The 26035-nt window shown below is 41.4% G+C and overlaps 1 protein-coding gene across 1 annotated transcript in view; it reads right to left on the reverse strand.

The window, feature by feature from the left end:
• Positions 1-26035, reverse strand: part of necab2 (N-terminal EF-hand calcium binding protein 2) — a 521316-nt gene that overhangs the window by 489648 nt on the left and 5633 nt on the right. The gene's annotated exons all lie outside the window — the stretch shown is intronic.

The raw sequence follows: 26035 nt of genomic DNA on the forward strand, positions 1-26035 counted from the left end.
TTCTAGCACTACTCGGCCCGACTCAACTCGCCTCTCCTCGGGTTCATTTTGCTTTTCCAGGGATAGTAACTGGTACCTAGTGCTTTTTTTGTAGTGCACCTGCTCTAGGAACATCTAAAATGACAATATTTAACAGAGGAGTCGAATCGCAACCCAGTTCAGTGACTGTGTCATGCAGGAAGTACTGAACCATTCTGTGAACAAATCTTTTTTAATGGATTGATTCTAATGATTCAGTTACACCGAAAATAAAAGAGTCGAGTAGTAGCTACAACAGTAAAATGGAAAAGTGCTATAAGTGGACAAATAACCACTGGAGAAAGTTCAAGCATCTGTAGACTAAAGTCCCCGGAGGGAATCAATCTTATAACTTTCCAGTAATGGTCAGCAGTAATGTCAGTGCGGGCTGTTATTTATTGTTGCCCTGACAACAACCCTACAGCAGCATTGACAGTAAATACAATCTCTGTCATGTTTTAGTGCACCAGTTCAACGGCGAGGACAGCAAATCAATTTGACACGCATTACCATCGCTGAGGTCTTTCAAATCCAACAACAGTGAAAAACATAAAGTTCATATGCAGTAAATATTATATCTCAACCAGAGAGGATCGCTAATTTGGAGATATGACATGAATTAGTGACTGTTGAGAAAATACAGTACATGCTGAACGCTGCATTTAACGAGCAAAGCCAAGAGTGCAGTTTGTGAAGTGTCCAGAACGATGAAATCCAGTCAATCCTGAGCATCATTACAGCTCAAACCATGCAAAACTGGAAGAGTTTCAATGACTAATGCACAGTTGAAGGTTCATTTACGGCGCTTTTCCACTGTACAGTATGGCACGGCTCGATTCTACACAGTTTGGTTGGTTTTCCATTACTATAGTACCTCCTCAACGTGGGCGGAGTCCTCATAGCACGGCTGCATGAAACTGCCGTGACGTCGTTCTACACAACACAAACTAGTGACTTGTAAAACAGTTGTTTCCGGTGTAATTGAATCATTAGAATCAGTTAATTAAAAAGAGTCGTCACTGAACTGAAATACGAACTGAGCGGGTCGTGATTCGACTCACGATCGCCGACTTTCAGCAGTGCTTTCACCAAATATTGACATTTTATACATTTTCTTTGCTAAATGTTGGAGATGAACATGTTTTAAATCGTTTTAAATGATCTACAGTTCGGCATTGTTCACTTTGATTCTTGCGTCCGTCGCAGCGCTCATGACTCTTCTGGTGACAACACTCTCTGACCAATCAGTGGCGGGCAGTCTGATGACATCACATTTAAGTATCGGCTCAGCTCACCAGAGCAGGTACTAAAAATCGACTCTACTGAGTAAAATGAACCGAGTGGAGTCGAGTTGAGTCGGGCCGAGTAGTGCTAGAACTGTATAATGGAAAAGTTGAACCCTTACTACTCACCCTGACATTGTGACTGCGTTATCCTCAACATGAATGTCACAGGGTTAGGATGAGCGCTACATAAACAGGTACGACAGAGCAGGTACTAAAAAACGAACCAGGTACTATCACTATTGGAAAAGCAAACAAAACCGTGCCGAGTCGAGCAGTGCTGGAACTTCGTAGTGGAGAAGCGTCATCGGTGAAACAGTAATAATCCAGCCATAGTCACTGTCTCACTGCAGCCAGAGTATACAGTAGAGCAGTCACATTAAAGAAGTTAGTGTGATGTGACCAGTAATTTCAAAATGTGTTATCAGAATTAAAAATGGCCCTTGACAGGAAAACATGAATGTCTTAGTTTGTGTTGGATCCTCCTCCTCCTCCTCCTCTTCTTAACTTCTAACATAAACAAATATGTAGGTAATAATTTGTCTTAATGAGAAGGATATGACCATATCTCTAGCTCCTCGGTGGCAGACAGTTCTCTGGTCTGTCTGTCTGTCTGTCTGTCTGATGAGATGAGCCACAGTTGCTGATCATCAGTTACTCTTATCTATTTTCTGTCTCAGTGGAGAGTGGAATGATATGTAATCATCATCAATCTGCTGGCTGAACATAATAATGTTATTATTAGAGGAATGTGACTGCACACAACACAATGGGCATAATGGTGTGTGTGTGTGTGTGTGTGTTTATATGCACATGTGGGTCCTAATGATGAGTAATCTTCAGTGATGGAGGATAATAGCAGCATGTCAGCGCACTGGTGAAGATGATGCATTCAGGTGCCTGCCTCTGCCGCCGATCGTAGCATCCGAAGCTCATTGGCGGCCTCTCACTGCTTCACTCGGCCCTTTAGGGGGCCCTCATTTGCACAAACAGCGCTTTATGGTCCCTGTTACTGCCAGATACGCTGCTCCACCCGCCAGTAATTGACTACCATTGCCCACGAAGGTGCTTCTTTTTGTGTGATGGTGTTTAATGGCAGGTAATTGAAGGTAGGCGGGTTAAATGAGGTCATATCCAACAACGGCATGTCAGTCCTCTGTTGTTGTTAATGTTATTATCACGCGGTGCTCCGGTGGTTCAGCGGGGTAACGAGCTCGCGCGGGAACGTGTCCGTTTTCTGTCAAGGCGGTAACCGATTTGTTCTCATAAAAGTGAGCACAAACATGTTTTATGCGAGCAAGGAACATTTACCTCCTCTACAGGGCAATCGTTTCCTCTCAATCCTTTAAAAATCCAGTTGATTTATGTAACCGTCACTCACATAAATCCATCCACGTGTTATTTAATATGCTGAAAAGCTAAATCCATAGACTAACCAGTGTTAGGGGCATCAATCACACTGTTTCCCTGGTAAATCAAGAGGTCTACAGAAAAAAAAGCTTCTCCTTTTATTCCTGAGGGGTTAATGGCCTCAATCACTGGTGTCAGGTCTTCTCTGGTGGAACATGATATCAGTTTTGTAAATTATGCTCCCATTGTGAGGAAAATAGACGGTAAATATAGCATTGAGGAGTGTCACAAACAACTGGTGAAAGTCTGGTAGAAAACACGGCGACGCGACTCTGAAGGCTTCAAAAACGTGAGTTCAGTTCTACTGGGTGCCGACGTCACCACTGGTTTCCATTTGGTTAGAAGCAGATCACACTGAGTCACGCTGCTTCAAGAAATGCTTGGGAAAAGCCAGGTAAGAAGTGGTGTATATAAAGCTGAGCTGTGTGAAACATCAGGGAATCAAATGTCAAAACACCAGGGAAGAACGGATCCAAGCCGATATCGAGCTCTTGCCTTTGCTTTATTTTTTAATGAGCAGGAGAGAAAAACCCCATAAAAAGTGAAGGCTTCGGGTTGTAAATAGGGCTGTGGACTGGCGAGAATCTGACTTTAAGACGCATGCCCACATACAGGGGTGACAACATGATATATTACCATATCCTAGGATACTATAAGCAGAGGGATATAGCGCATAAATTGTCTATTTTAAGCAGACTCCTCGGCTCCGTGCGAGACAATAAAACACACAATCAACAGTCAGTTACATAAAGGCACAGCACGATAATAATCCATTATGATATTATGAGAAGTGTAAAATAAGATTCTGATCACTCTGAAGCGCTGGCGGCACAAATTAGACCATGATGAGGCGCCACTGTCTCATTAAGTAACGGGGAACGCTGGAAGACGTGTCTGCATCTGATGAAACCGAGTTCATCCACGAGACTATAGAAATTAGTCCGGCATCTAATCAGTTTTACTGATGACTACTTATGTGTGTTATGTAAAAATGTAATGAATAACTGATTGAGTTTTCAAGTGATTTTTCCCCCCGACTCAGGAAATAAGTCACTGGCTGTTTTACATGTCAGATCAATCTTAATCCTTGACTGATCATAATGAAGAGATATATACGAGCATATGAAGAATAAATGCCAAAACAAAACGGAATTAGCATAGCATTAGCGCGACTGCTGAGTCGGCATTCGAAACTATCCATCAGTCCCGTAATGTAATTGAAGGTGTCGCTGTGAGCAGAGACAAATTTAATCACTTGGAGCTGCAGCGCTCACATCCATCAGGGAGCTTCAGCTCAAGTCTTCAGATGACACACTGAACCTGGTTCTTCACATCAAATTCAGGGACTTTTCAGGGACCAATCACTCACTCACTCACTCACTCACTCACTCAAATTCAAGGACCGAAGGTGCTGACACAAGCTTAAAATGGGATGCCAATTTGTAGGAGCCTCCTCGTCCATGATGGCGTTCACTTTTATTGAAGTGATTGTCCTTGGGATCTAGGTTTTAGTCAGTCTTTGTAATTTTCTTTGGTGAGCCAGAGATGGAATTGGAATTTGTATTTCCCGGAAATCACATCGTCATTTGCTCTCTCGTTTAACTTTACTCGCTCATCGTTCTGCATGGAATCTCACTTCAACGGCAAGGAAGACATTTGACCTAAATATCAACTTAACTTCTTTCTCGTACAAAATTCAAGCACTTTCAATGACCCATGTCTATTTAGAGCAAATTTCACAAAATTTTAAGGATTTAAAGGTCCTGTTGGAACCCTGTGTTTGGGACAACAGAGATTATTGTTGTCACTTTTTATCCGAAATTCAAATATGGGATCAAACTTGGTGAGAAAAGTTTAAACTTGAACCTAAAAATCATGTATGGGTTCAAATATACAGCCTAGAAGCACATCAAACTGCCTGAGGTAGATATTGCAGGGTCCAGCAGAGGGTGCTGTGAGCATAGCTTAACCTTAGATTCATTCTGAACGGCCCCAGCGAAGCATCTGAAAAACGTCATGTGGAGGAATTTCTCGTGATGGCAAAGTAATAACACATTGTTGATACATTACTGTCCATGAAAGATCCAATCATTTTCCTATTTGATACACAATTTACATACATAAAAAAAGAGTTTTAGGTTATAATCAAGTGGCAACCAGTTGTGACATCACCCATAAGAATCTAGACTCCAGAATCACGATTTGGCTAGCGTCGATGTTGGCGTTACCTGCGTTTGTTTTCCTCGAAACAGGAAAATCATTTACAAAATTCACATTATGTTCTAATAAAGAAGACATGGAAATATCAACTAGTTTAAATCAAGTAGAAAATAGTTTAATTTTCACACAGACTTCCATAGAGCAGATTTGCCCTCTAGTGGCTATTCAATATATTCTAATTTCCTGGTTTGCTCTGGAAACTGGAAGACTACATCATATGGTCTATGCTTCAATGACTTGTATTAAGCTTGATGTAAAAATGATATCACAAATAGATATATTACCTGGAAATCGCTCAGCCCTTTCACACACACACACACACTCACACACACACTGCCAGGTTTACACATAAAACAATTCAGTTTCCAAAGACTTTGGCGTGGCTGATACATTAATATTTGTCATGATTAATAGAGCTGTAGAGGAGTCAGACAAGCATGGAGGGGAAAAAAGAGTGGAGGACGGAGAGAGGAGGAAATGAGCGGCTCAGGGAGTTTAGTTGGATATAATATGTGGAGGAAATGAGATGAGAACGTTAGAGGTCTGTGTGATAAGGACTTTGTTCTTCCCTTTGTCTTCCAGTAATTATTTTATCCTTCGCTCCCTCGACCACCAACCAAGAGGTTTACATTGTGTGTGTGTGTGTGTGTGTTCTTGCATTTTTATTGTAATGTGTAGGACTGTCTAAAGAGGACTTTTGAGGACCGGTAGTCCTCATGGAGATTAAACCCTGTTCCTAATGAGGCAGAAGTTCAGGAATTGTGGTTGGGTTAAGGTTAGGTTTAGGCATTAACTAGTTTAGTTAAGGTTAGGGATAACAATTTGTTTAGGTTTGTGGTTATGGGTATTACATTACATGTCATTTAGCAGACGCTTTTATCCAAAGCGACTTACAAAAGTGCATTTAAACATTTGGGTACAAATAAGAGCTAGAAGTAAGTAAGAGCTTCAAGTAGAACAAACTATGAAGTGCTAGTCATAAGTGCGATGTACAAGTTTTTTTTTGTTTTTTTTGTCGTCTTAGTCGAGGTAGAGTCGGAATAAGTGTGTTTTTAGTCGGCGTCGGAAGATGTGGAGGCTTTCAGCTGTCCGGATGTCGATGGGGAGATCGTTCCACCATTTGGGAGCGAGGACAGTGAACAGTCTCGAGTTCTGCGAGGGTAGGTTTAGGTTTGGGTGGGCAGCCCGTGGCCAAGTGGAAAGGGAACTTGGCTTGTCGCCGGTTCAAGTCCCCACCAGGTCGAAAGGGCTGGGGTACCCCTGAGCAAGGTACCCAACCCCCATTGCCCCCCGGGCGCTACTCAGTGTGGCAGCCCACTACTCCTAATTCTAGGATGGGTCAAATAGAGAAATTAATAAAGTATTTATTCTGGTAGAACATTCGATTTCTGCCATTAAAGTCTCCTAAATTTTTACCAACAATTGATATTGAGTCATAGTGCCTTTGCATGTAAACGTTTTCAATACCTTTAGGAATATGTTTTTAGTCAGGCTGTGCAAATGAACAGAAATCAATGCAGTGTCCTGACAAAAATAGCTACACAAACCTGTGTGTGTACTTATATATAAGTTTAGGACAAAGACTTGAGTTGTGGTTGAGTTAAAGTTGGAGATAATGAAGGGAAGTCAATGGAAGTCGTTAAAAGGATAGTTGTGTGAACCTCTTGCCGACCCTGCCGTCAACTATCCCCTCCCTTGTTCTTCACACAAAACTACTCGTGCTCTCTGCTGTTGATGCTAATACGAGATTAAGAGGTCTTATGCTGTCACTAACGCCCTCTCTGTCCCTTATGAAAGAGAACAGAAGAGTAAAAGTTGGTCTTTATTCTCTTTCAGCTCACGAGCAGAGCTTCAGGGCTGACGGAGGACGAGAGGGTGGAATAGACACGTGCTTTTCAACGCCATGTGTGACTCTGGATTTCAATAAATCTCATATAACAGCTCGACAGATACACGGTCATAAAATACGAAAAGGAATAAAGCGACAGACTGTGCGCCGACAGGGAAAACCAACGCTTCAATGATAAAACATATATTAAGATAAAAGTGGCAAAGTGACCTCACATTATTCAGGGTCTGACTTGTTGACCCGCCCTCCGGTGTCAATCCAGCCTTTAATAAAGTGTGAGTAATGAGCAGGAGACGCACTGCCACATCCACGCCATTCACACTTCCACACAGGAAGTCGATAACGAGCCGCTAAAGCCTAAAGTCACTAAATCAACCGAGGACAATGATGCACGTGTGGCATGTTTTTTTTTCCCTTGTGACAGAATATACGAGAGTATCTGTCAGGTGTGACCTTTAACCTGACGGGGGTTTGTGTCTTTTCCATTATGTGTGGTTTAAAAAGAAGACACAGACATGGTGATTCCTTCTTGCATCTATTCACGCAGCTTTGTATCGCCCCCGTCCCCAGTTGGAGTGAAAACCAATCATGTCAGATTGTTCTGTTTTTCGATATCATCTATTTGAATGAGCACGTCCTGGGGTGTCAGACTAAAACAATTCCAATCCATTCATTTTCTCCGTGTGCTTCGTCCTTTTCAGGGTCACGGGGGACCAGCATGCATTGCGTTTGACAAGAACACAATGGGCCTGTCCGCAGCGCCGCTGACAATGTCTGACGTCTATGTGTTTGTAAATGTAAAAAAAAGAAAAAGTCATGAGGTGTCCCCTTAGATGGAAACACCAAGCAACAGAGAACAGAATTCAGTATGTAACATTATTTATGTGCAAATAAAGAGATTATGAGTTTGATTTTCAGGAAGACTCGTCAGTGTGCAGCCATTGACAATCAGATGCTTCACAGCTGACTGGGGACTGCTCCCCCTTATACTGAGTGAATGAGTGTGTGAATGTGTGACTGTGTGAAAGTGTTCATTATTTTTGGGTTTATTTTGTTAATGCAGAGTTTTTGTTTTGTAACTAGGTTTTATATTCTTTCATTTTCTCTTTTGTTATCTATTCAGTTGTTTAATATAGAGTAATATAGAGTTTTCTTTTTCATTTGTTTTGAGTGTGCAACCCCACTAATTTGTTGTTATCCTCCCCTTTTCAGTTGCCGTACGCCGGTGGTGGCGGTGCTGGTGATCTGGTGGTGGCATTCTCCCGTCTTGTCTTGCTGTGTCCCTGGGAGTGGGTTTTTTCGTCACTAAAAGAGAGTCTCTGCCACGTGTGCCTGGTGATTTTGTTGTGTTTTTCTTTGGTGGATCCCTCCCCTGCCCTAGCCTTCGTCCATCCACTTTGACCTCGGCCCTGAGTAGGTTTTTTTCCCTTTTTTTTGTTGGTATGAATGAGTTTTAGCGAGATTTTAGAATCAATAAATGTTTAATAAAAATGATGTTAACTTGGAACCATGTCTCCTGCCCCCTGAGTAACCTGAACCTGTGTGCCTTGTGTCTAACAGTAATTCCCAGGGTGGCATCGTCAAGCTTTCAATATTAGGTCTACCTCACCTATTTGCCAAATTCATTCTTACCTGTTAATTTTTTTGGATGTAATTGCAGTCCCCACCAGAGAGGTGAAGAAGAGAGTGCAGGCAAAAGCAAGAGTGAAAGGGAAGGTCCACAAGTGAGTGAGACCTGCTACAAGGGGATGGCACTGGAGGTGGAGCTGAAGATGATGAGATTTTCATTGGGAGTGACCAGGATGGACAGGATCACAAATCAGCATATTTGAGTTTGGAACGGTTTGGAAATTAAGTCAAGGTTGTGATGGTTTGGTCACGTGCAGAGGATGGTTGCAGATGGAGCCGCTAGGCAGGAAGAAAAGCAGAAGACCACAGATAAGGTTCACGGATGTTGTGAAGGACAAGAGCTGCCGCTGCAACAATAGTCACCAGTTTTAAGACGTCGCTGATCACTTGATAATATTGATATATGGTTGAAGTATTTATTTTGTGAAATCATTAACTATGACATTTTCTTCACTCTATGGCCTTCAGGTTTTTTCTTTGTACGTCTTCTAAGAGCAGATTAAGATCTGAAGGCCACCAGCTGCCCACAGTTTGTGATGACTACAGTACGTCCTAACAAAAGTCATTTTAGTCTTCAGCAGGTTTGTTTTTTTTTTTTGGAAGGGGTGGAGATGCTTAAATTTGGGCGTCATGGAAACAGCAACATATGAGGCCTCATGGGAAGCGAACACTGGGATGCTGTAACCAGGGGCAACTAAGTTGTGAGTAGGGTTACAGTATCCTTGATGCAGGCAGAGGGAAAGTGCTTGGTCAGTGCTTGAGGGTAATGAGGGCACCAACAGTTCACTGCTGTGATAAGATGTTACGATGAAGTACGACTTTCATTTTTAGCTGGTAAATTATGGACCTTAATGTGTGGGACACAATAAGGCTCCGACTTAAGGTGATAAACCTACAGTGAGATCAGCAAGTTTAGATTACAGCACATTCACAGCTGACATGACAGAGCGGATAATAAAAAAAAACAAATATCGTTTGAGCTAACTCCATCCTGCAGAACTCCCGATGAGAGCTTTAAGCACAGTTATTACACACACACACTCAGACATGCCCGGCAAGGCCACAGTGTTAATTAAGTGGCACGTAAATGTCATGTCTCCAGTGCACCTGGTGCTTTCAGGATCAAAACATTATACCATTATCTTCCAATAATAATTCACAAAGATGGTTTTTGCAGATACAAAGATACAACTCCACCAGCGGGGCAGTTCATGACAGTTGCTCATTAGGGGAGTACAAGCCAGAAATAAGCCTCCACCGTGTGACTACAGTGAGCGCGAGGAGGAACGAAACCACTGAGCAGCTTTTGCTTCTCCTTGTCAGCACTGCTACTGTTCACCATGGAAACCCCGACACTTTGAGAGGTGGCACTTTCAAGTGGTGTGACAGGTTCACCTACTTTCACCCGCTACTCGTGGTGTGATCCAGCGCCGAGCACATTTAATGGCGAGATAACACATGCTACTTTCAAATTCTAAATGTCAAATATCACAGTCCCTTTGTTGCTCTCCCTCATGACAAAGTCACTACAAAACGGAACTGGACAGAGATTGTGAAATAATTTGGAGTTATAAAACACACACTGCGCACAAATGACATTTTTTCCAATGGGACATTTACAGCTGTGAGATGTTTGTCCCAGTGTCGTTTCGTCTCGATCCGACCAAATATTGGAGCTGCCATTTTGTTTGGGCTCTAATATCGGAAATCGAAAAACTGCAGTCAACTTGGGTGATGGATATGAAACCTACGGCTTTAAAATCTCCTCCATCAGTGTGTAAAAGCAGCTGTCAGGCATTCGTGACAGTCACTTTAACTGTTAGCAAAACTAACTGTCAGGCTAGGCTAACCACTGTATTTACATTTAAAGGCCGTGTTTTAGAGAGTGTTGCTAACAAACAGCAAGAGCTATGATTAATTAAACAAAACAAGTACACAACCAGTGGTTGTAGAACGCTGTAGTGGCTTACACACTGTTGCTAACTGCTAACTTACTACTTCCTGTTGAAACTGACTACTTTCTTTCTAAACTATTTACATATATATATATCTATATATATATCTATATATATACATATGGTAGTAGGTATTTTATATTTCATTCAGAAGTTATTTTTATAACATGAAATACACATCAAGAGTTAGGGTGAAGGGTTTCCTGTTTTGTTTTATAGTGGGTGGTAATCACAACTGTCATAAAACTATAGAGCTAGCAGGAAGTAGCATTTAGCAAGCTGTTTTAACATTTAATCGCAAGACAGGATATTCACCACCGTATGGAGTTTGAATCTTACTAGTAAAAAAACTGAATTACAAATATCTGAAACTGTAGTTTTGACGAGTCAAAATGACATCATGGATGTCTTTAATGGTAACTCCTGATAGTCGAACTTGTTCTATTTTTAACTTCCACACGTTTATGGGTTTCTGGTTCGAATCATGTAGCTACACACAATTAGGTCAGTTTCAGACACTCGTCAGTAAGCAGGTGCCATTGTTTCTGTCTGGACAGGTTTGCCATCTACTGGGCTTAGCTTGTTAATACTGTGGCGTTACATTACTAAATTAATCGATTTTTTAAGCTTCTTAAATGTGAGTATTTTCTTCATTTCTTTGCTCTGGATAACAAATATATCATTAAAAGTGAATCATTTTGGTTTGTGGACAAAACAAGACATTTGAGCAACATTTTTTAAGGTTTTCTGATATTTTATGGACCAAGCGATTAATCGAGAAAATAATCGACAGATTAATTGATCATGAAAACAATTGTTAGTTGCAGCTCTAACTCAGGGTAAAATGTTTGTAAAAAACTTACATTATATGGGTTGAACTGGTACCAAATATAGTGATTAAATGATCAATGAGCGCTGCTCACAAAAACGGACGACAAAAACGATTATTTTTAGTGACTAGATTACAGATTTCCAACCGTCCATCATCCCCCCACTGTGGCATGTTTAGTGTCACCAAAATACCAAACCAGCACAGGAACATGACACTCTGCCAGCGTGGGACTGTGCTTGTTGTCACGCAACTGAACCGACACTGAGGTTGTTGTTATTTCTGTTCAAGTCGTAGTTGAGGCTGTAGGAGGTGCTGACAGACAATATAAGAAAATATAAGATCTAAGAATAATAAAAACATTGTGACACAGACTAAAGTCCGGCCCACTCAAATATGACGATTTTCAATGTTCTAATCCTGAGAGGGCGCAGACGAGACGCAGGACCACAAACTTTAAGAGTTTAATCAAAGGATTTCAGGGATTTGGGATCTCGCAGCAACTCGCGTTTCAACGCGCTGTTGTGTGATGTTTTGTGCTGAGAAACGCAAACAAATGTGGATGAAGGGTCCTAAATAAAAGTACGCAACATCCGCTTCCGCTTCCTGGTCAACTCGCTCTCAGTGGTTACAGCGTGGTTCTGCTCAAGTCGTAAATATCAAACGTTTAATAATTATAATTTGATGTGTCCAATGATGTCATAATTGTGTCCATTAATCCCTCAGACTACAGGAGAATTTGGCTATCAGTCAATTCTATAATCTGTCAATTCAGTTTAAAATCAGAAGACACCCAAGAGTCAGTTTCAGATGGGACAAGTACAAAACTAAAAGTACACTAAAAGTACATGTCAAATAATTGTTTCAACCTTTTAAGAAATGACCTCAGCAGGACAAAGGTGATAAACTACTGGGGAGGATGCTTCACATGCTATCACATGATATAATATTTATTTATGTCAAAGCTCATCACTGAGGGGGGGAGTAGCTGCTTTGACTCTACACACACAGTCAGCTTGTTTTCAAAATGTATTGTATTAAAATGTATTAATACACTTTTCCACATTAATCTCATTATACGCATTCCCTGCACACACACACACATGCACAGATGCCACTGCACAAACAACGTGTAATCTGTTCAGGACACAATACAGCTCTGATCTCATTTGTGTTTGTATGTTCAGATTCTCGAGAGGATCTTTCTGTGTGTGTGTGTGTGTGTGTGTGTGTGTGTATCCTTGTGAGGACCAAAAACATATAGAAACCGTAGTTAAGAGTGAGGACATGTATACCTGGCATTAAAATGTGTTTTCTGTGATCAGATTACAATCAGATTGTGCCTGACCACTTGTAAGTATACAGGTGTATAAATACTGTACATGCAGAATGCACTGAGGACGGATTGTTATCAGATCAGCCAAACCACTTTGAACAGAACAGTCTCTATGTGAGCAGAAATACGTTAATATTAGTACGAGGCTTAAGAGACTGTAGGCAAAAAGACAACTCTCTAGACAGGTATCAGCCTCAGAGGTTCAATACCTGGTTTTTCCCCAACACATAGTCAACTCAAGTGCTTTAAGCAGTTAAAGGCATAGCAACATAAAATATATAAAACATAAAAAAAAAAAAAAGAGTATAATAGTAAAATTATCTAGATAGGAGTAGCCAGATTGACTTTTCTTATCCTAAAGTGAAGACCAAAGAGAAGAGGGAGGTCTTTAAGAGGAGATTTCATTTCCACGAGTAGCTTGCTCCAAAGTTTTTAGTCTTTTTAGATTTTGGCAACATCTAGAAGCAGCCTGTTATTAGACCTCAGAGCTTGGGATGGAGCGTGAAGATAATAATTCCAGAGGTTAAGAAAACCAACAATAACATTCTAAAACGAATAGGAAGGCAGTGGAGGGAGGAGCAACGCAGGTGTGAAGTTTTTCCTGTTCTGCACAATGATTGCCTCTCACACGTCCAGCTCTTAAAGGATCACTCTGGTGTTTTTAAACCCAGACTTTCCCATCTGTTTGGGGCGGGACAAAAATGTCTGTAATCAGGCCAATATTGAGCTCCAGATCAGCAATCGTGAAATAGCAGCACTTTATTAGCACTGGGCATTTTGTCTGCATATAAATAAGGCCAATAAAAGTGCTTATTTTTGCCACCGCACAAGCACAGATTGTTGTTTAAGTGCCAATGTGGAGGGAGGGATTCCTGAAATCCCTTTGTTGAAAAAACCCCGGAAATTACACTTTTCGTAATTCAACCCTCTAAAGTCAGTTTTTCACTGCAGCCATTTTTGACATCAAACACAGGCGTAGTGACTTATTTTGAGAACCCGTGATTGTATTGTAACGTGTGTGACGTCAGCTTCTCAGCGCCGTCATTCCTAAACGGTTGAATAACTGCCAGATAGTGAAAGTTATCTCACTCGCTGAACATTTTTTGACAATTCTACAACCAATAAAATCCAAAAAAAAAGTGGATTTATGGACCAAATGACTGATGAATGAATCAATTGAATTACAAACATTATCTGCAGCCCTGATCTGTGTAATGTATCTGCTTTAGAGAGGAAATCGGGAAACAAAGGAAGGACGAGAGTTTAAAACAGATGCAATTACACCGAGACCGAAGGGGAAATTGGAACTTAAGTGAGTGAAGAGCAGCATGGCAGCGAGACACCAGCAGGTGCAGGCAGAGACAGATTGAAGAGGAGCTTGAGGGACAAGTCTTTAAAGGGGTGGAGGGGGGGGCGACGGTGCCAAATGCCCACTCACCCCACAGGCGGCTCCAAACTGTGGATTGCCCACACAAGCACGGAAAGCTTCGGTGCGGCTCACACTGCAGGGACGGACGGACAGAGGGAGGGACGGCGGGAGGAAGGGAAATGAAAATTGATGGAGCAAAAAAAGAATGGAAATAAAAGAGGAGTGGAAGCAGGAGATAAGGCATAAGGCTGAATGAAAATAAAGCCCTGCAGTGATACGGAGTGGAAAGAACGGAGAAACATAAAATGAAAAGCACTGATCGAGTGACTTTTTGCCTTCAGTGATTCTCAAGATAAAAAAAAAAAAGCACAATTAATTAAGAGTGGTTTATGTTTAAGAAGAATAAATCCACTCTTAACGCCTGTACACATCCTGTTTAAGAGAATCCACAAAACTTTTGGCTTTCTAATTTAAAGTTTTTATTCTGGTAGGGAATGACTCCTTGCCCCAGGTGAAGGAGTTCAAGTGTCTCGGGGTCTTGTTCACGAATGAGGGGACGAGGGAGCCGGAGATGGGCCGGAGAATCGGAGCGGCTGGTGCGGTACTGCATTCGCTTTACCGCACAGTTGTGACGAAAAGGGAGCTGAGCCGGAAGGCAAAGCTCTCGATCTACAGGTCAGTCTTCGTTCCTATCCTCACCTATGGTCATGAAGGTTGGGTCATGACCGAAAGAACAAGATCGCGGGTACAAGCGGCCGAAATGGGATTCCTCAGGAGAGTGGCTGGCTTTTCCCTTAGAGATAGGGTGAGAAGCTCGGTCATCCGGGGGGAGCTCGGAGTAGAATAGCTGCTCCTTCACGTTGAAAGGAGCCAGTTGAGGTGGTTCGGGCATCTGGTGAGGATGCCTCCTGGGCGCCTCCCGAGGGAGGTATATAAGGCACGTCCAGCTGGGAGGAGGCCTCGGGGTAGACCTAGGACAAGGTGGAGAGATTACATCTCCACTCTGGCCTGGGAACGCCTCGGGATCCCTCAGTCGGAGCTGGTCAATGCGGCTCAGGAAAAGGAAGTTTGGGGTCCCTTGCTGAAAGTGCTGCCCCCGCGACCCGGCCCCGGATAAGCGGATGATGATGATGATGATGATGATGATGATGATTCTGGAGCCCTGAGATCTTTGGAAACAGTCACGTCATAGTCTAACCTCTCACTCTTCCTTTGCTCTGCAATGTATTTCTTATTTATTAGTTTATTCTCTGATTGAACACATTCTCATGTGTATTTGTTAAAATACAGCTTTGTTTTTGTATACCGCATGCTCCACGTCCTCTTCTTCCATTATGGTGTTTTTTCCTGTGGCAGCGTTACAGCGCCACATATGGGCCTGGCGTTTGTACAACAGCGTTTAGACTGGTTTCAGGGAGGGGTTTTTGTTTGTGTGTATGAAGACATTTACGAATTGTAAAGGTAACATTCTTACAGGCCTCTCGTCTGTCCTTAAAAATCCTAATCTCTGTGTTCCTGAAGTTTCGATACCGCACCGATATTCCGCAGGAAAAGGAAATGAAAAGAGGGGGCGCATTGATCCGCATCCATCAGAGGGGAAAACATCTTCAAAGAGCGTCTTAGCTCTCGAGCTCTTTGATCCACATCCAGACGATCGAGACGGTGAACAAAGACGTTCAATCCCCTGCGGTCGTCTCGCCCGTGCTCACTTTCTGCAGGAGGCCACCGGAGGAAACCTGCTCGCCATTCCTCTTACTTTTCACTCCACTGTTTCCTTCACATCACATCACTCCTGCACCGCAGCACTAACCCCACCATCACCACTCCTCCTGCTCCTCCTGCTCCTCCTGCTGCTGCTCCTGCTGCAGTCATCTGTTTGTTCCTGACAACTCTACAGGAGCCATGTTACAGCATGCAAACCTACATGTCATCAGTTGCAGTTAATGTCTCATTTTGTAGAAACCATAAATAAATGAGTCAAATCTGAATGTTGTTGTTGTTGTTGTTGTTGTTGTTCTTTCCTTCCTGTCATTCACTCACACAGCTCTATCTTGTCTTTTCTCTCTCGTCTGCCTCCTCCCTCGGCGTGCGGCGTGCGGCGCTCTGGGGCTCGTTAGCAGCAGCGGCGTCGGTGATTAAAGACTGCAGGTAATTAGATACACATGACACCGTTCTGACGAGAGCTGCGGCGTCTGAACAGCGGATGAGCCCAAGGTTTCAAGTCTTCTCCGACTGTTTCTGACTTATGTGACGAGTAAGTGTAAAGAATATGGGCAGTTGTGCACAGTAGAGTTCTTTGTAAGTGGAGTCTCATACTCTAAACCCTGATGCTTTTGAAGTTACTGTGCTATTTTATGACGTAATAAAGCATTTAAGTTGCATAATTTACCTTCTACTTATTAAGCAGAGAGTTTAAAAGAGATAAAAGAGAGAATAACAGGAGGAGGAAGACGACGAATCACCATCAAACATCCTGTGTCTTATTAAGTCTTATTGACGTAAACATTAAACTTTTATATGTTGAATTTGCTGTGGCCAGGTTAAGGCTTCTACAGATTGAACTGACAACGTAGTCCTTATAAAAGTAGACGAGTCAGTAGTTGGGTAGCTTTAAGCAGCAGGCAGGATTTGAAAGGAAAAACAGTGCAGTTAAAAAAGCCTAAAAACTTAGAGAAGGCGCTGACACAGCCCTATGGCTGCAATGTGGTGGACTGAGGTTGAGGTTAATATCTGGGTTCGGCTTAATGAACATCCACTGTTGGCTCACGCTCTCATCCGAGCCTCTAAATGCACCACATGGATGAGGATGAGGAGAGGAAGGAGACCTCGAGCGTCTGTGAGGTGACGCTGAGGAACAGTGACGGAGCGGTGAGATGAGAACGGTCTGCGTATGAACCACAACAGTTTTTCATTATTAAAAACTATTTTTTTGATTTTTCAGCGTCTTCTTTGCTCCATGTCACAAAGAAATCATTCAGACTGTATCATTTTTGGTTTGTGAACGTTTTTTTTGACATTTTATGGACCTAAAGGATTCCTTGATTAATGGATGGAATAATCAACAGATTAATCGATTATGAAAATAATAGTTAGTTGCAGCAGGAAGTCGGACCTCTCACTAGTTTTGCATTCAAAAAAAAGATCTATACAATTTCTATGGAAGAGTATTAGGGCCACATGTAAAAAAATACATAAAACATCATGCATTCTGAGATTAAAGTCAGAATTCTGAAAAAAAAAGTCATAATTCTGAGATTCAACTCATAATTCTGAGAATAAAGTCAGAATTCAGAAAAAAAAGACAGAACTCTGAGATTAAAGTCAGAACTCTGTGAGATTAAAATTTAAGATTTCTGAGGGGGAAAAAAATAACAACTCTGAGAATAAAGTCAGAATTCTGAAAAAAAAAAGCCAGAATTGAAAGAAAAAAATTCATTTAATCTCAGAATGATGACTTTATCCCAGAATTGTATTTATTTTTTCTTTCTTTGACTTGGTCCTTTGTACATATGACCCTAATACTCTTCCCTAAATTTAAATTCCCATCTGTTCAAATTAAACATCAGCCTAAAGTCAGAGTTGTAGGTGGTGACTGTGCAGTATCTAGTTACTGATACACTACACATACTGAAGTGTGACACTCTTAATGCTTATGTCTAGAACATTTTAAGAATATGTCCACACCTTTATCTCACGTGACACAGAAGTTTGCATCACTTTGTGAACCAGTCATCGCTCCCCTCACCAGTGAAGTTAGTTTGATTGATTAGTCACCAAGTTCAACATGTGAGGACTTTGAGGGACAGATGAAGAGGCTCTGAAACTGAAAACAACAAAGTGAGGAACCAGCTGGTGGACATGAAGTCCATCTGCCTGAAAACCTACACGCGAGGGCTGTCATGACTGCGACGTCAGCCGTCTGCGGGCTGAGCTGAGTGAGCGGCTGCTAATTAAGAGAACATTTCACTACGTGTTGACATGAAGACTCTGTGTATGTGCGGTGATTTGTCAAAAAAAATATGAGGGAGACAATTTTACCAATTACAATTACCAGTAGTAAAACATGCAGTGCATGCTGGGGATTGTGGAGCTGACAGACGCTGACACAGATGTAGAAGCATCATGACTCTCGCTCTATTCATAGATTCATAAAGTACAGCACAGACATGAGACTCTGAGCAACATAGTTGTTGAAAATATCAAACAATTCGATTTTAAAAATGCCGACCACAAGGTTTTATTTGAAGTTTCCGAGGATCATTTTGGGACACTAGTCTGATGCGTAGCGTTGGGTGGGAGAACATGTCGTACGTACATGTAAGGGGCGTGGCTGAGCATCTGAACTAGGTCGGCTTTATTAAATAGCGTTCGCAAGGCAACATAAAAATAATATATAATATACCGCTATGGCGATATTGTCTCAACCACATATCTCTTTCTAAGATATGCCGGTATAACTCTTACTTCTGGTATATCGCCCAGTCCTACTGGGACCATGTAGTGGACACACGGCATATCACTAATGAAAAAGCAAAATTAACTGAGTCCATTCAAGTCAAGTAGTGCTAGAACTGTCTATATAGTCAAGCTAGTGGTGGTGGGAGAAGGAATCGCCCCCAAACCTTGTGTGACGACAACCTCAGGTGCAGTTAAGTTGTGTACGTCACTCCTCGAGGTATTTAAGCAAATGTCTCCTCACAAACTCATGATTTGTCCCTGAATTCTTCACAGAGAGCTTGGAAGTTGCCAAATCTAAGAGGAAAAGACAAAAAAAACCTGGCGTGAATGTCTGTGAATAATGAGACGTCCGCTGAGACAATGCTGTTACATAATCCTGCCGAGCGCCTGCAGCTGAGGACACAGCCATCGAGTCGTCTTGACTAACTGCCACAAAACAAAAGTAGAGCCAATGTTCAACCAGTCGCTCGCATGGAAAACAATATCGAGGGAGTCGCGAGGACGACTTTATTCACAGGAGATACAACAGTTCTCTATGTTAACACAGTTAGCGCTCGCTAACACACTATGTTCACTATAGATGCAATGAAGAGAAGCTTTGTCGTAGCGAGTGGAAAAGAATATTAACTGTGCAGAGAAATCAATGACACACTCTAACTCTCGCGCCTCGCGGCGGCGTAGTGGTTAGCGCTGTTGCCTTGCAAGAAAAAGACCTTGGATTAAGGTTAATTGGACACTTTAAATTCCCTATAGGTGTGACTGTGAGAGTGTGAATAGTTGTTTGTCCTGGTGACCTTTCCGCAGTATGACCCCCACATGGATGGGATGGATTCTACCGCTCACACATTTTATGAACTAAACACCATCTTGAGATAAAGAGCTGCAATAATTCATCAGTGAATCATTGATGACAAAATCAACTATCTTGATAAACGATTAATCCGTTTGTGGATGAAACATCAGACAGGCAGCACTGGCGGCGGTCCCAGCGATCGCTTCATTGTGTTTGTTTCCCGAAACCCCATTCTTCTTTTTTTTATTGAACACTTTCTACTTTCCGTAATAATTGGCAACGCATCCGGTCTGCAAAGACCTTTAGTTTGAGAAAGAATGACCGATGTAAAATAAAAGAAAGATCCATTTTAAGTCTATTTGAATGACATGTCGGCACAGATGCCGTTTTAGAGGGTCTGAAACAGTATTTGCTTGAAAACACTGGCCTTGTGTTTCCGTGCAGACAGTGAATACGCTACTTTATGAAAACTATAGTGTCATATCATGACGTAGACAGACATTATTTCCCTTTGTTTCTTCTGGCTCTGTTCATTCTGTCTCAGTTTCTGTCATTTTAATCTAACTTTAATCTCAGAATTCAGACTTTAATTTCAAAATTCAGACTTTAATCTCAGAATTCAGACTTTTTTTTGAGAATTCAGACTTTTTTTCTAAGAATTCAGACATTTCTCAAATTCAAACTTTAATCTCAGAATTCAGACTTTAATTTCAGAATTCAGACTTTAATCTCAGAATTCAGACTTTTTTCTAAGAATTCAGACTTTCTTCTGAGAATTCAGATTTTTTTCTTCTAAGAATTCAGACTTTACTCAGAATTCAAACTTTAATCTCAGAATTCAGACTTTAATCTCAGAATTAAGACTTTAATCTCAGAATTCAAACTCCTCCATACCTCTGGTATCACGCATCATATTGCAAGTGTAAGTGTCAGTCAAAAATAATTGTAATTAGATATTAATCCAAACTTAATTTATTGATTTGCTTAATTATTTATCATTTAAAGCTAATGATGCATTAAATCACCAATCAGGAATGAGGATATAAAGAAGAGGAAGAGGAACAGGGAGAGGAAAAACAAACAAACAAACAAATCCTCATCATTATTTCTCAGTATTTACATTCCCTCCTCAAGTGCCTAACAGGATGAGAAAAATAACCGGACGTTAAGTGAACAACTCAAACTAAAACATAACGTTGTGACAAAGAGTGGAATAACATAAAAGTCATTTTTCCATTAATGTTCGCAGTAATGAGCTCGGTTTGGAATAATGTGTTTGCGTTAAAACTGCAGCGCCGTAATTCAAGTCTATTCTCGACAGCGTGGATCAACAAGCCTCCCCAAACTCCGTCTGCTTTGTGTCTCCGTGTCAGAGACTGTGACGATAATTAGCAGATGGCTGATGAGTCACGAGGCGAGAGAGGGGAAAAAAACAACCAGAGTCTTTAACAGGAAGATCCTTCATGTGTCCACAACTTTGTTTGTTTGTGTCTCTGCTGTCATTAAAGACAGCGATACACTTTAATTAGATCAGGTGTGCAAAGGCTCCATTAACAAGCGTAATCTGACCAATTTTTACAACTCCTGCTTTTTCATCTTAATGCCTCAAGACGTCAGGATAAAATCACAATAATCAACACTGTCTTCACGTTTGTGAAGTGATTTACTTTGACCTGTCACACGCCAGAGGATTTTAAAAACGTGGGAGATTCTCACTGTTTTAATCCTGAGGAAGCACAGACTACACGATCCAGTCAAGACCCAGGACTACACGATCCAGTCAAGACCCAGGACCACACACTTGACATTTAATCAAACCATTTGAGGGAGGAGATTCCAGGGATTTGGATCTCAACAGAAACTCACATGATTTAACGTGACTTCAGGATATAAACACACTGTGGTGGTTGTCGGTTAATAGCTGTTGTGTGTGGCTGAGAAGATGGGATCAACTTGGATAATGATAGATAATGTTTGTTTTAACCATCTAAATAGTTAATATATGTTGAATAGATGTTAAATTGCATGTTTATGATTTATTACTTTTTTTATTTTTTTCTTGTTGTAACACCACAAATGTCCCATCTTATGTCCCAATAAAGACCTTATCTTTTCTTATCTTAAGGTGGCGTTCAATGTTAAAGATCATGTGACACCAAAGATCAATTATCTTTCCCGATTAGATTTCTACAGGCATTCGCTCATATTTCACATATTTGATAATCAATAGCTGTAGTTAGTGAGCAGTAAACTGAGATTCTGTGCACTCGTTTAGCGTCATCGATATCCAGTGATGCTTCCCGGTGGTAAAGCGGTTAGCACAGTCACCTTATATGTTATAAGAGGATTCTGGGTTCAAATTCCAGCTCCTGGGTTTTATGGTCTGAGAGGCTGTTTTTCTTCTTCTCCAGATTAGGTGTAGGATTAATGTAGACTCTCCTCTTCAGAAACCGTTCAACAAGATGAATCAGCATTTTCTCTTGGCATTTTTTTGAGGAATCTTGGCCAAACATTTGTGGTAAAGTTGGACAGAAAGTTGGCAACGACAGCGAGAAAGCACTCACGATGACAGAAGCCTGTAACCCCAGCAAGACATTTGTACTTTTGTTCTTCGTGGATGTCTGTGCTTTTCTATCTGTGACGAACCAGGACACGTTTTTAAGTTTAAAACAAAAAAAAACTTACTAATTTGTTCATAGCGGCAAAAAATGGCACCTACCCAAAAACTGCTGTAAAAAAAATATATATTCATATTTTTTTCCATTTTAAATAAGTCAATACTTTAAAGCTACTTCAGCCTGAAATATATATCAAATATTAATAATATTTTTTTTATTTTAACCCTTTAAAGTCCAGTATGTTTACACAACTCCACTTACAACAAACTACAGTCATTTTTATAAACTACATTTCAAGGAGAATATGACAATAATTATTATTGTAAGGCCCTGAGGTGGGTCAATGCTTTTCTGTAGTAGCCATGACTGCGCCCCCTGCTGTCTGAGGACAGCATCCCAGGTGTGTGATAGGACGTAAGATGGTATAAAACAAGGGAACAAGACACGTCGCATGGAACATCACGTGACCCTTCTGAGGAAGACCGCACAGGAAGATTTAAAACATTTTTGAGTACTTTTTTTTGCTCGGATGTGTTTATATCACTAGTGTAAATTTAAAAAAAAAATATATATATATATATAATTTCATCTGATTGCCTACAGGTCGTGCTGAAAAAAGGACTCTATATAGCACGTATATTATACATATACAGCCTCTGCATATACGTTTTAACATAGTAATACAGCTTAAATTCACTGAATTCACACATTAGATTTGTACTGGGGGAAATAAACAACCTCATGATTGATAAATCATAACAAATTCATAAATTACTAGTGTTTAATTTATGCTGATGCACTGTTACAGACAAAATGCTCCTAAAATCGCACCATGATTTGCTCCCTGACAACACTTCCGTTTCCCACTTGCCAAGACTGAGTTTGAAGGTGCAGCAGCTCGTTGGACTGAGGCGAATCAGACGAGGAGATGCTGCTTCTGCTGTAAGTGCAAAGAGTAAACTAAGTGCTGTGAAATGATGCAACTCTCTCAGAGACACGTCGACGAGGGGGGAAAACCTCCTGCTGCTGCTGCACATAAGAAACAATATGCATCGCACGCCAACATCGCTCCTACAGTTACTAAGCCCGTGCTTGTGTTCCACACAGTCAGATATGACGCTCACTCATGCATGCTGCATGTAGATGTGAATGCATAATGTACGTCCACTAATGCACTAACACACACACACACACACACACACACGTTCCCTGTGGTTTGCTGTTTCAGCATCTCGGGAGCAGAAAAGTGAGGTACTGACTTGTGTGCAACGAACGCAAAGACACAACTCGACCAATTAAACCCCAATTACGTTCCCTGTTGTCAGTTCCACCATAATATTCCCTCACTCCTCTTCTTTTCTTCTCTATCCTCCCTCCTGTCAGTCCCTGCTCCCTCCTTTCTTTTCTAACAATTCCCTCCTCTCCCCTGTTAGCATCTCCTCTCTTTCTCTCCCTCTTTCTCTCACTCATTAAAACAGTTCTCCAGTCTTCTCCCAGGAGAGGAGGAGGAGGATAAAAATAGCTTTTTCTTCAGCTTGTGCTCATTGGTTTCTTTGCTTTACAGCCTGCATTCTATACATCAAATACAACTACAGTCTGTGTCCCTTTCTCCATAATAACCGTCTTTCCTTCCACGTCTCTCTCCCTCGCTCTCTCTCTGTAGTCGACTCGCGCCTCGACACACTGATGCTTTAAACACAGTTTGCAGCTGTGTGAGTTCTCGTCACACACGCAGCATTTAACACATTTATTAGACCGCCTGTCATTAAAAAACTTTGTTTAAATCTAAATAATTCTATAGCTATCTATTTGCCAAATAACAAAGTGAATTCATCTTTTATTTATTTATTATTATTATTTATTCTTCCTCTCTGAGGAGTCAGAAATTAATCAAGCAGAACATTCAAGTACTAAAACTAATGTTTCTGTCCAGGAATCCAAGTAAATAACTTGTAATTTGACATCTTTACCAAGAAATAATAATGTGCTCATGGTTAGCAATAATATTATATTTTAGCCTATTTAGCGGTTGTCTCCCGACGGGGATTTCAGCTGATGAGCCGCTCGAACCAGACATGTCCGAGGGAGATAAAGCATCTTTCTCTTCTTCTTTGGTAGGAATGCGTCCTACTCCCTGCATCCAGACTTGTACCGCCACCTGATGGTGAGGTCCGATACTACAGGACTCTGACGCGTGAGTATACCAGGGTCCGCAATATCCGTCACGCAATGCATCTCGCAAATGCGCAGAAGTTTACCACGTTGGAGAACAAGCAAAGGAGTAATAGTCATTACATTAGCAGGGAAACACAAGCACACACACACACACACACACACTGAGGGAAGAGCGAATGGCCATCTGGATGCCATGAAAGCAAAGCTTTTCAGGCTGTTTCCTCATTAGTCAAATTCTTTTTTTTGTCAAAGAGTCACAGTCGTATGAAAGAAGACCGCGGTGAAGAGGGACGGAAGACGGAGCCGGAAGTGCTGTTTAGTGAGAGGAGCGATGGATGAAGAGGAAAAAAGTATGAGCGGTGCCAGAGGGTATAAACAAACCACTCACTGGCACCGCTCGAACATGGTTAAACAAACTTTCCCTTTGTGAAAACTCTTTTATGTGCCGACATGCTAAAAATACAGCAGCTCCAGCTCAGATGACTGACAGACGAACACAGACAGACAGAGCTCATCGCTCCAGAGAACAGAGACGACGACTAATCTCGCTTCTGTGTTTAAAAACAGCAAATCTGTCTGAAAAACACGACACTTAGTGGATCTAATTCTGCTCCTTTAAGTACAAATGTGTGAAAACGCCTTGAAAAAGTGTCTCATACGATGGAAATTTACATAAACACACTTCCTGTGGAAAAATCTGGAGAGCTGACTTTACTCAGCACGCCACTGTATTTTAACCCTTTAACACCTCAAAATGTCCTGTAACTAAGTGCTTTTGCCCATGTTGTCAGTTATTCACAATTTACTGCATGTTCAAATAGTATATTAAGAATTTAAAATGAGGAGAACACTCTGTGGTTGTACATGTGGTAGATTTGAAATTTGAACAGTATCAAACCTATTGAAAATAACAATTTGTTTAAGACGGAGCCAAAAAATGTAAAACTATGTACAGGCGTTTTTCAAACTCTCTCCTCTCTGGCGACCAAGACGCTGATTCGCCGGCTTCCTGCAACCGTGCCAGTGAAATTACCGGAATAACCATAACTTTGGCTTTGACGTGCACAAACGGTCACGTAACTACAGTAATGCAGAGTCCTCAGTCAAGTGTTTATGTATAAATCTCTGTTTTCAAAGCCAGGAAACCACCACTGATTCGCAGATACCGGACACTTTCATCTGACCCATATACCACACTGACCACTGCATCCCCACATGTTGTGAACAAAAGTGAACCAGAAAAGACAGATTTGGCCCAGATATGTTGAACGACAGCCAGGTCACTTTCTGGCTCACTTTAGACTCACATCTACATCAGCCAGTATCACAATATTTCAAAACGTCCACAGTAAAGCTTCCGTTCAGCGACCGTGCCACATCTTTACCAAAGGTGACCCATATCTTGTCAGAGGACATCGTCCAGGTCTGTATCTATTATTTATGACATGGCCCACTTCAGGATGAACCTCTGTTTAAAGATATTCAGGCCATATTTGCTGCCATGTCACACGTGGGCACATGTTAGTTCTTACTTCCTTGTTTTGTCTGGGATGTAAAGCCGACAGAAGTGACCCAAATACATCCTGAAATTCTGCACCAGCAAAAAGCAGATTGTCCCTGTAATAAATAAACCATACAAATGTATGTATGTCGAGATTAAATACTAGATTTCCAGATTTACTTCAGAAGAAAATGTAAACATGTACATTTTTCTGCATTCTCTCTTGTGATGTCAAGTAAATCACATCACAGTCTGTGTGTCCTCTAAAAACTGGACTTATAGGTGAGTCAAACATTGTCCAGCATCTTAAATTAGATTTATTATTAACCCTTCCGTATACTTCTCATTACCGTTACTCAAGTTTGAGACCTCTGTTTGTCATATCTAGGTGTGACCGTGATCGCCCTATGTCAGCTGAGATCGGTGCAGCTCTGCGCGAGCCTCATGTGGAGGATAAAGTGGTCAGATATCGATATGTTGTAAAAATGGGCAGAAAGAACTCACTCATTGAGCATTTTTTGACAATTCTACCATTATGCCATAAAATCGGCCTCATTATCTTGACGGTGAAAAGAGGGTTGAACGTGACTTT

This window comes from Solea senegalensis, linkage group LG10 (assembly GCF_019176455.1).
Source record: "Solea senegalensis isolate Sse05_10M linkage group LG10, IFAPA_SoseM_1, whole genome shotgun sequence".
Taxonomy (NCBI): domain Eukaryota; kingdom Metazoa; phylum Chordata; class Actinopteri; order Pleuronectiformes; family Soleidae; genus Solea; species Solea senegalensis.